This window comes from Galeopterus variegatus, unplaced genomic scaffold (genome assembly GCF_000696425.1).
Source record: "Galeopterus variegatus unplaced genomic scaffold, G_variegatus-3.0.2 Scaffold1467, whole genome shotgun sequence".
NCBI classification, from domain to species: Eukaryota; Metazoa; Chordata; class Mammalia; order Dermoptera; family Cynocephalidae; genus Galeopterus; species Galeopterus variegatus.
The window spans coordinates 204,079-215,506 of record NW_007727578.1 but is presented as its reverse complement, the minus strand read 5'-3'; positions in this window follow the sequence as shown (position 1 = coordinate 215,506).

Genomic DNA, 11,428 nt, shown 5'->3' with positions numbered 1-11,428 from the left:
TGCAGCTGAATGAATTTTTCAAATATTTTATTTTTAATTAAATTCTTTAGATACTTTTGTGAGGTACTTGAAAAGCCTTCTCCACAATCTTGTGGGCCCTAAATTAATCAAGAAGGCCCCAACTTGGGTTTTTCACTTTATAGTGTAATGGAACTGATCTATCCTCAGAAAAATTAGCCTTCCATTTAAATGTCTGTCTACAGGATAGGAAAGGAAGCTACAGATGGGTTAGAATATATATGTGCTTTCACAATTGTGATACGCTCCCATCAGAGAGTGCTAGAATATCTGCAAAAGAAACTCTTTTGTCAAAATGAATTTTATATGAAGCTTGACTTAATGAGCAGGTTTTATGGGGAACAGAATTCTCTGGCACTTTCTTTTTTGTGTGTCAACTAGTTTTGATAATCACAAAGCAGTTAGATTTCAAGGCCAACTACCTATCCATTAGGATTGATTTCTGAAACTCCAGCAGATCTTACCTCCAAAATTCCTTCTGCAACACAGAATCCATTTCTCCAGGAAGGTACTGTATGGAATTTAAAATCCTGTAGGATGTAATAGGTGTTCTAATTAACAGGGGTTGATGATGGGATACATCTAACAGTAACTAGAACAAAATGTCACCCTCCTATCATTCTAGCCCAAAGTTTACACTAAGTCCCTGTTACATGCTCAGCAGATGGGGATTAGCTATGCATTGACCTTAATCACAAAAGATTGGGCAAGTCTACAAAAGCCTCCTAAATTCAGAGTAAGTCTCAGTCTGAAAGACAGTATTATAATCTCTCCAGTTCATATGCTTGATTTTTAGTCTTGTCAAGGAAGGCTTTCTCGTGGCAATTGCAGTGCTCCTACTTCTTAGATTGTCAAATTTTACTTTCTGAGTTATAATTTTTGTAAGCATGCCTTTCTTTTTCTGACTCTCCCTGAAATCAGAAAGGGCATCAGGGCCCAAGAAGAGTTGAATGGAAGATTCTGTTTCCTGAATGGATTCAGAAATGCACTACCTTATTCATCCCTAGATCAGCTCAAAGAAAATATATTATAATAGATCCTGGAAGTAATTTTAATTCGTGAATCTTAATATTTCAAAGTCGAAATAAAAGAGAGTTAGAGATCATTGAAAAGATTATTTTTGAACTTTTAAATGTGTCTACACCATTCACAAATACGGAATAGTTAAAAAATTCTTTTGAGGGAACTCAGTTTCTGCTGATATAATGGATTAGATACCCTGAACAACTCTGAATAGTAAAAAAAATCTGAATGAAATACATAAACATAAATGAATGCATCCGTGGGCTGGTAAAATTTTTTAAAAAATCAATTTCAAAGCAAAGTGAAAGTATTAAAACTGAAAGATGAGTGTTGAAATAAGTTTTGAGGAGGTGAGGGTAACAGCAGAAATATGGTAACCCTGAGGTTCTTTTTTGTAACCTGACCAGGATTAGGAAACAAGAGAAAGGCTATGACTTGCCCAAGTCAAAGAGTCTAATAAGAGGGCTATATCTTCACTATGATAAGTGGAAAATTAATGAATCACACAGAAAAGAATAGCAATACAACAGCAAGGAAATTTATCTATTTCAAATGTGGTGTTTAAAATATCTAAGATAAACACTAAAAGATTACATGTAAAGAAGGTAAATTGCATCCTGCTAGAAGGAAATAATCAAATGATGGAAAAAAAACCCTCACTCAATCAAAAACAAGACAGAGAGGAAAGGATAAAAAGAAAGAGGAAAAGCAGGAAATATTGAAAACATAATTAAGATTACAAATAAGTTAAAATGAGCAGATAATCCTAATAAATACATATGGCCAAAAGTATTCATCTCAAAGTAAAAGAAATTCTGTCCCCAATTTACTACATCTAGCCATAGAAGACATTCCCCTAAAATAAGGATACATAAGTTGAAAATCAAAGGGTAGAATCATGCATACCAGCCAAATGCTTACAATAACAAAAAATAAACTAACAACAAATGAAAAAGACTCAAACACAAAAAAATATTACTTTAAATAAAGAAGATCATGTTATAATAATAGAAGTTACTTTTCCTCTGGGGTTACAGAATTTATTTCCCTGCTCCCTTCCTATGGATGTTGTCCCTTGATTGAAGGTCACTAGTCCTCTATATGACTTCCTCCTTCTAGGTTTGGAAACCCCTTTGTTCCTTGGGCCTAGAGGTGCTCTCATTAGTCCCAGGGTATTACAACTCTCCTTTGTAATTAAGGCTAAGGAAATTGATAAGTTTATGTCAAGCATAGTCAAGGAAAAATAAGAATAGGTGATAAAATAGAAATAAAAAGCAGAACATAAATTACAACAGAGATTTAAAAAGTTATAAGAAAACATGTTGACAAATTTTATGGCAAATATTTGAAACATTACCAGTTACTGGCAAATTTGAGGAAAACTTTAATTACCCGTAGAATGGTGATGACAAAGAAAAGATAATGAACTTGAAGACAGAGCAAAAAGTTTTCCACAATGAAAGCATTACACCTGGATTGCTTTAGAGGACAAATTTCCTAGAAATTTAAAGAAGAGATAACTCCAAGTTTGTATAAAGTTGCCCATGATATAGAACAGCAGAGTCAGTTTTCAGCGGAAGAAAGAACATTAAACAAATCTGAGGAACCTAGATGCAAAAATTTGAAACAAACCACAACTAGAAAAGTTTACTCAACAATGTTAAAAAATACAATTTGGCATGACAATTTGGCATGACAACATTTGGTTAATCTGAGGAATAAAATATTGGCAAAATTAAGTAATGTAAGTCACCATATTGTAGCAGAAAAAGAATGAGAAAATAAAAGTATGATCACCTTAAAAGCATTTGTTAAATGTTTTTTCAATATCCACTCACAAACAAAACAAACTAAAACTCTTAGTGACATCTGAATGTTAAACAAAAACAAAAATCTAAATACAAATTAGTAGAGTTAGTAGGAGAGCTTAGCACGATTTCTGTATAGAAAAGTGAAATATAAAGTCAATTGCATATCCATGCCCCAGAAAAACTCAAATAAAAATATAAATTTCACGAAACTATTGGGTACCTCTTTCATACCACTTTAAAGTTTTCTTGGCTTCCAATCTTATTCTTTCTGCTGCTGACATTAACAGTTTCACTCAGGCTTTGACTAGTTTTGTATAACTTCCATCTGTCAGTGAGGTTGTGCATCCTTCTTATTTCTTGCACTGGTGCTTCTCTAAAATTATTTTGTATTCCTACATGCAACTCAGATGTATGGAGAAGTTGATGCCCATGGGGTCACCCATTAGCAACAAGGGATGGGGCCAATGAGTAAATGCTGTCTCCTTTCACCCCTCAGAGGAGCAGTTCTGAAATGCATTTCATAAGGATCTTCAGAGAGTCTGAGTAGGATTAAACACCACTTTTCTATTGTTGTGGTTACCTTGGTAACACAACCCTTTAATGGCTTTCCTTCCTTTCCTTTTCCTCTCAAATTATACTATACTCCTGTTTCCTGGAAAAACAATTTCCAAATAAATGACCGATGCATGAGAATTCTGCATTTGGGAAAACCCAGGATATAAAATAATTAAAATAGCAACAAAATATATCAAGTTCTTAGGAATATGACATGAAAAAGAGATACAAGTCTTTATGACAACCCAAATGGGCTAAGACACTGTGACAGCTGCACAGCAGATTTACTGAGAGGTTTGTTTTGGCCAACCTACCAATTTTATTTTAAATTTACACCAAAAAGTAGAGAATGGAATTCTGATATAGTATTGTTGAAAAAACACTACAAAATCTTCCAGAATCCTCAAATTCAAAACTGTCTAAAATTAGAGGTTAAACTGGATTAGTGGGTAGAAGGTACAAGGAGAAAATTTTTTACACCAGTTATTCATTGACTCATTCATTTATATATTAAATACATACTGAGCAATAGACACTATTTTAAGTGCTGGAGATACAAATACGAATGAGACACAAGTTTTGATGTTTAGGCTTTCAGGATCTATTTTTGGAGACATAAACATGAACTAATACTCAATATAGGGTAACATGGGCTACAGCAGAAACAGTAACAAAATGTTACATGAAACAAAGATGTTACTATGCCTGGGAGGTTAAAGGAAGGGTTCACAGCAGATGTGACATTGTGTTTTAAAAAATTGATAGTAAAATCTAAAATGGAAACATGAGGTGATGATGAAACTTTCATTTATAAAGAACTGCCCATTATCAAATAACTTTCTTTATGAAATTTTGTTTGATTTGATTGCTTTGATAAATGCATGACTTGAGCTTTAATTCCATGCTTTTTTTCCAGTGGAATAAACAGAAGTTCATAGATTAAACTATTGACCATATTTTTATGTCTAATAAGGGAATACATAAAGATCCACAAAAAGTTAATGATATGTTACAGGAAATAGGAAGTTTCCCTCTATAATGAGTGATTGGAGATAAATTGGATGAGCAATTGATAAGACTGTAAGGGAAAATCTAATGATAGGTTGAAAATAGGTGTTAGGTGATATATAAAGCCCTTTAAATCTTTCAATTTTGTGAGTTTTGGGGTTGTGGTGATTATTAATTTAAGGACTAAATACAAAGGAGCTTTGTAAATTAAGAAGAACAATGGGCAATTTCATTTATCAGCCACTTCTTCAGAAACTACCCCATAAGAGAAATATCATCATGGGGGCTTGGGACAATAACTGAATAAGGCTTAGCCTCTGTTTACAAATGGAGATAATATGCACTGCAGTTACATTTTTGTAGAAATTCTTTTTTTTCTTTAATAATTAGGACCATTTAATTATGGTTTTCTTTAAGATCTGTCCCAAATAATCAAAAGTTAACAATATGTTTTTGATACTGTTAATATTTAAGGAAAAAAAAACATATTACAAGAAACAGAATATAAAAGCAATTATCAATATTGTTTAGGCAAAATAATTTACTGAGAAAAAACATTCAGATTCAAAAAAAGAAAAACTTAAACCAGTTATTCAAGTGGCTAACATATCCATGGATTTAAGCCCATATAAGCTGCAAGAATTAACCAATTATTTTTATTTAGTTCCTAGATTTATTTTACTACAGAGGGGCTCAAAAACTATGATAAGTCTGTGTAAATTTTACAAAGTCTAAAAAGTGCTTTCAAATAAACACTTGTTAAAAAGTCTTATACAAACTTCCTGAGACAAATAAAGGGATGTTATCCATTCAGAGACGAAAAAATTAGGCATAGAGTAATCGAGTGGCTTGTCTCCCTTCAAACAAGTAATTAAGCATCAATGCCTGTATTAGAAGGCAGGTCTTCTTATTTTAAATCCTGTACAGTATACTACATTTCCTATGCTAACCAGAGTGTTAATCACTGTCATAAAAGTATGTCAAGGTCAATGTCTTAATATTTTAGGTTATTTTGTATTTGTATTTTGTAACATCGGAACATGTTCTCATCAAACACATTAAAAACAATTAAAGTCAACAAATGCCATGAAAACCCCTTCCTTCCCACCCCAGAGCCTAGGAAACAGAGCAACTCTTTCTCATCCACTCACCTTCAGAATGTTAATCCTAGAGAAGCCTGAAAAGTAATCCTCTGACTTTGGATGAGAACCAGAAGAGGTTCCTGAACACGCTGCCCTCTGCTCTTTGCATATTCCTTCTCCTTTACCAGTCTCTAATTAGGTATGCAGAATGCTGCAGACCCTCCAGTGAGTTGACCCATTAAAAGACATTTTGTTGTTAAACATTTCATTGTTGTGAGCTCACACATAAATCTAAAGAGAAATCTGTGAAAGAATGAAGTATTCAAAGATTTTATAGCCCATGAAACAACAAGGAAATTACTTTCAAGGGAACTATAGCAACGTGGAGGCCTTCCCTGTTTTCTGTAGATTTTTCTCCCTCTCTGTTTTTCTTTACACAACCACAACAATCATCGGATCTAAACCACAGAAAATTATACACTCTGAGCCACAAGCCAACCAAGGGCACTGGATGATTAAAGGCCCAAGATCTTGCTGCTTACTTCATTCACTCCTTAATGGCTTATTTCCAAGTCCGTGATAGGTGTTCTCACACTACCACCAAGAGGACATCAGTTCTGCTTCCAGTCACAGCAGTTAGCAAGTATTCTCACTGGCCCTACAAAATCATTTTCTCATACAAAGTACTTGTATGCAAAATCTGAAGGAGGCAAGAGGAACACATCAAGACAAAGCCAGGGTGGAATGTCACTGTGAAATACCAGCAGAACCAAGGCTTCTGGACTTGTATAAAAGTGACACTGAGAGGGCCAGGGATGCCAATTTTGCCATCTTTACTTCTGGATCTGATGCCTGCCCTAACGCATCTTTTCTCCCCTGCCAAATTTCACTGAGAACAACACTCTTCCCTAAGGTTCCTAAAATTGTTTGTGCAGTTGTGCTAGCAACTAAATAGTTTATCATTATATTACTTCTAGGGTGAACATATTAAGTTGAATCGTTGTCTCTTTTGACATAGTTGAGTTCCATGTGTATTGAGATAACAGGCACTAAGGAAATGTAATCAGTTGAGCTACCACTAATTTAATACTGAACAATATTTTTTTTTAAAAAAAGCTTACTACAGAAAAGGACAAAACCAATCTTCTATTTTGTTCCTTCCCTCTTCTATTTTTAGAACTGTCACTTCAGATATGAAGATTTTGAGTTCCAAAAATTGTGACTTGTCCAAGATGGCATAACTGATTAGGATGGAGCCATGTCTCCAAGGTAGAATAATATACTATAATCATACGTTTCTTAGTCTAACAAACAATTAATTTTTAAAGCGCCTCCATACTATTTGTTTCATAATAAGCATACTCAGCTTATGCTTAAAAAATCCAGGGACGGAACACTCGATTTGGGGGCAACCAAAGTAGTTTTGGCCAGTTTTATGGATTGAAAGATTTTTTACCATTCACCTGAAAATTATTTTTCGGCACATTCCATTTCTTGGTCCCCTTTTGACCCATCGGAACTAAGGGGAACAAGCCTTATGCTTTCACATGACTTTTGCATATTTTATTCATGCCTTTAAAAACTTTATTTAGCCTCTGCCCTGTCCTTTAGTCATGCTTCCTAGATATCCAAGATGAAACTATTATGTCTGGCTGGAATTACCTTTTCTGTCTGCAAAGGGCTCCACATTCTTCAAACTCAGGCTTTCTAGTTACTGAATATTATTCCATTAGTATAGGTATACAATGCTGATATAACTCTATTGATGGCTGTTTTCTTCAGTTTATTATTATTATCATCATCATTATTTTGTTATGATAGTTTTGCAGTGATCATCTGCTTCCATTGTCTACTTGGGCAAATATAACCATTAGATAAAATGTTAGCAGTTGAATTGCAGAGCCAAAGCATTTGTGTATTATTCAGGGAAAAATTAGATATCTTTTTCCAGTTTGTCGTCTGTCAGTTATATTTGTCCAATTTTGCTTCAACACAACAATTCTAAAGTTATTTGAAAATAGAGTATGCTGCAGTGGAAATCACTACTCTGGAAGTGGTAAAATAGTTTTAAGACAGGCTCCTTATGATTTTGACAACATATCTAGGGCAAAGTGTCCTCATTTATACAAAAAAGTGTTATTGCATAATTGGCATTCTTTCTGTCCTCTTTTCATGGCACTTCATAACTAGTTCTTAAATTCATTACATATTCAGTATCTTGAATTATGATCTTTTAATGATCCTCACATGTATTTACACTGTTTTATGCTCTCCCTTCTCTGTAAATATGGCTTTTCAAAGACCCTTTTAAAATATGGTACTGGAAATGAACACAAAACTCATTATCTAGTCTGATCAATATGAAACAGTAAGATACCAGTTCACTTGTTCCAGATACTATAGTTCTACTAGTGTAGCCTTATAACGTGCTAGCTTTTGTTTCTTGTTTTTTGTTTTGTTTTGTTTTGTTTTAATTTTTTTTTTGGTTTGATTTTTTTAACTGAGTTACACTGAACTTCTTGAGAATTTAAACTTTTAAGTTCTTTGGTTTTTTGACTATTGTCAATCCACATCTTACTTACCTTGTATGTTATTTAAACACTGTTTGAACACCAGATTACAGGACAATGCATTTATCTGAGTTAAATTTTATTTTGGGGCTTTGGTATATAATTCCAGTATGTTTAGAATGTTTTAAATGTTGCTTTTGCTGCAATATTATTATTACTCTTAGCTTTTATTCTTTCTGAATGCTGTTTCATGTGTTTTTCTGCTTTCAGTCAAGTCACTGTTATAAATTCAAGCAGAATGCCTTGAGGGAAAAAAAATATGGGGCATGTCTTACAGCGGACTGCACAAGTGACAATGAGCCATTAATCTATATTGTGACTATACATGTGACAAGCAAACTATCTATCCCGTTTTAAATCTCATCCGCACCATCTCATTAGAGATTTTGAAAATAAAAGTCTTCCTGAAATTAAAATCTAACACGTGCAATATTCCTATAGTTATCAATCTAGTAAATTTACCAAAAATGTTTGCCATAATCTACTTGGCTCCTGTTTAATGCCATTATTCTCCAGCTTAGTCGTTCATTATTAAGTAACTAATAACCTATGCAACAATTATGCTGAGATTATACATTGAACTTCCTTATTTATCTTTCCCATAACCTGTTTTTCCTTTTCTGATAATCAGGATATTTTCTCCTTCACTCTCATGCATAGCTTCCATTGTCTCATTTCTCAAAAAAAAAATTTTGTTATGTTTCTGTGATTATCTCTAATGTGCTTTCATTATCTTAGGGCATAATTTATTAAAATAAATCTCATTCATAGCAGGTAGTTGCTATTCTTTTATCTTTTAACCTTTGTAGATTTTGAGTTTCTATTGAATTATCTGTCTTTACAAATTAAATATAATGTTATCTATTAGAAAGTATAAATTCAGTGTTGAATAAAAGTAAACACAAAAGATTACCTTTTATGGAGCAATAACTCAAAGTGAGCAGCTGAAGCTGAATTATGAAGCTTCTTAATTCTGGGGTTCAAATATTCAATAGATATTATTCTTTTAGATAAATATAAACAGGCTTGATCATTTAGTACAATTTATTTATTCTTAGTTCTCTTAGTTATAACACATGGTTATTATAAGAGCAGCCAAATTTTTAAACTTCTAAAGTGTATTCCATAAACGCCCCTAGACTAAGATATTCCACAAAAGGCTTTACATTCAAATATATTTTGAAAACCTTCACTGTATATTCCAGTGTAGGAGATTCATATTTCACCTTAATATGCTATCATTTCTAAGAAGTATTGTTGAACCTAGAATTTCGAAGTGATAGCATAACCTTTCTTTTGTATATTTAACATTAAGTGTAACAACTCTTTGGGTAATACTTCAGAAAGGAAAATTTCAGAGTGTACCTGAAGCCACATTTCATGGGGAGTTAGGCTTAATAGATCTGCAACATAACCAGCACCATTTTAGACAAGTCCAAGTAAAAATGTCACCATCCACCTCTACCTCTCCCCTCCCCTGTTCTCTTTTACAAGAAGCCTCATGGTTTTGGAGAAAATGAAACTTTTGACATTTCCGCATGCACAGAACACTCCATCCCCATGACCTAACTCAATACCAACCCTGGAGTTATATCACCCAGCTCTTAGTGCCAACGAACCAATATAAGCTCCCATGGCCCTGTGTTAGGTGCTGTCCTCCATTTTCAGGGCAGCCCTGGGCTGTTCCCCACTTTCAGCACAGCCTGGCAGATTCTTTTCCTTTAACAAAGCTTGAATGGTACCTGGCATCTTGGCTCACTTTCTTTCATTATAGTGCTAAAACCCAGGAGGGGTCTTGACCAGGCCATCAGCCGATCCCCTCTCTTGGTTTGATTGGCTCCTGGCCACCCTTCCTTGACCTGCCAAAACGGGGTGCCTCTGGGACTCTCTACTTTTGTTGTTTCAGACCAATGCATCCAACATCGCCCTCAAATCAGGGTGAGTCAGTGGGTCAGTGCTGTATCATCTCAGGTTCCCCCGACTTGCTCTCTCATTCTTGAACCTAGGCACATGGCTGAGGGAACCCTTTCTCATGCCCCCCACCTCTTGGAGGATGCTCCATTAGCTGTTCCATGGCTTCTCACTCAAAAAGAGGATGCACACCAAGGAGGACACTCCTTGGCGGCACTCTTCTTCTACCAGGACTGCCCATTCTCTTTCGCACCCTCTACATGGGATCCCCACAATCCAAACCTCCATGCTGTACTGTACTCTGCGCTCTATGCCTCCAGGCTGTCTCCTGGCCAGTTTCTCGGCCTCCAGGTAGACATTAAAACTTGAACGCCTCATTACAATGGATCCCAGTGGCCACAAGATGGCACTCTCGATTTAGACACTCACTAGAAGGGTAAAAGCTGTAGAGATTCCTTTAGGTTCGGGCCTTCTCCTATTACTGAATGTGTTCTCCCTGTCAAAACTGTCCTATGTCTCAAATTCTCCTAGCTCATGCTCGACCTCCCCTTATGGATTTGGATCAATCTTCGGATCTGTCAGACTACTCTGCTACCCGTACTGGCCACCTCGACTATCTCTGTATGCTCCAGATCCTTCACCAGCCCCCCCACCTTTTCCCTCTCTTCCCCACACCTGATCTCGAGACACTCATTCTCAGCCACTCAACCCCTCTTTTTCTCCCCCTTCATCAGGTAACAACCCTACGTCAGCTCTGGCTTTTTAGAACCCTTCCGTGAAGTGGCTGGGATGGAGGGATTGTCTGAGTTCACGTCCCCTTTCCTCTTTCATACCTTTCTCAACTTGAAAAACGGGATCTCCCAGATAATATGATCACACACCTACTTCACGGCCTCTAAAAAGCTACTCACAAGTCAGTCAATTATGAAAAGCTATGAGAGATCGCACAGAGATCCACTGAAAATCCCAGTGAGTCCCTAACCCGCCTCTCTGAGGCTTTACATGAATACATATGTGTAGATCCAAACTCCCCTGCAGGCATGGCCCTTTTACACTACCTCCTCAATGCAGCTTTCAAGGTTTTTAACAACAGGGAGAAAGAGGAAGAGGAAAAGGACCATTTTAAAAGAAATCAGGCCAAATACCAGCTAATGCCATCTGAGGCTCACATACTCCAAAGCCAGCTGCCTCAAGGGTCAAACCTCCCAGGAACTGCTTCAAATGCAGTCAACTGGGCCACTGGGCATGAGCAAGTCACAATCCACAGCCCTCTGTGGGGCCCTGTGCTCACTGCAAACAGCCATGTCACTGGGGGGCTGACGATGCTCAGGGCCTGAGGACCCCACGGAGATCACCACGCATGAGCCCAGGGTAACTTGCCTTGTGGCAGGTAAGTCCATCTCTTTTGTCATCGATACAGGGGCTATTTACTCAACCTTTCCTGAATATA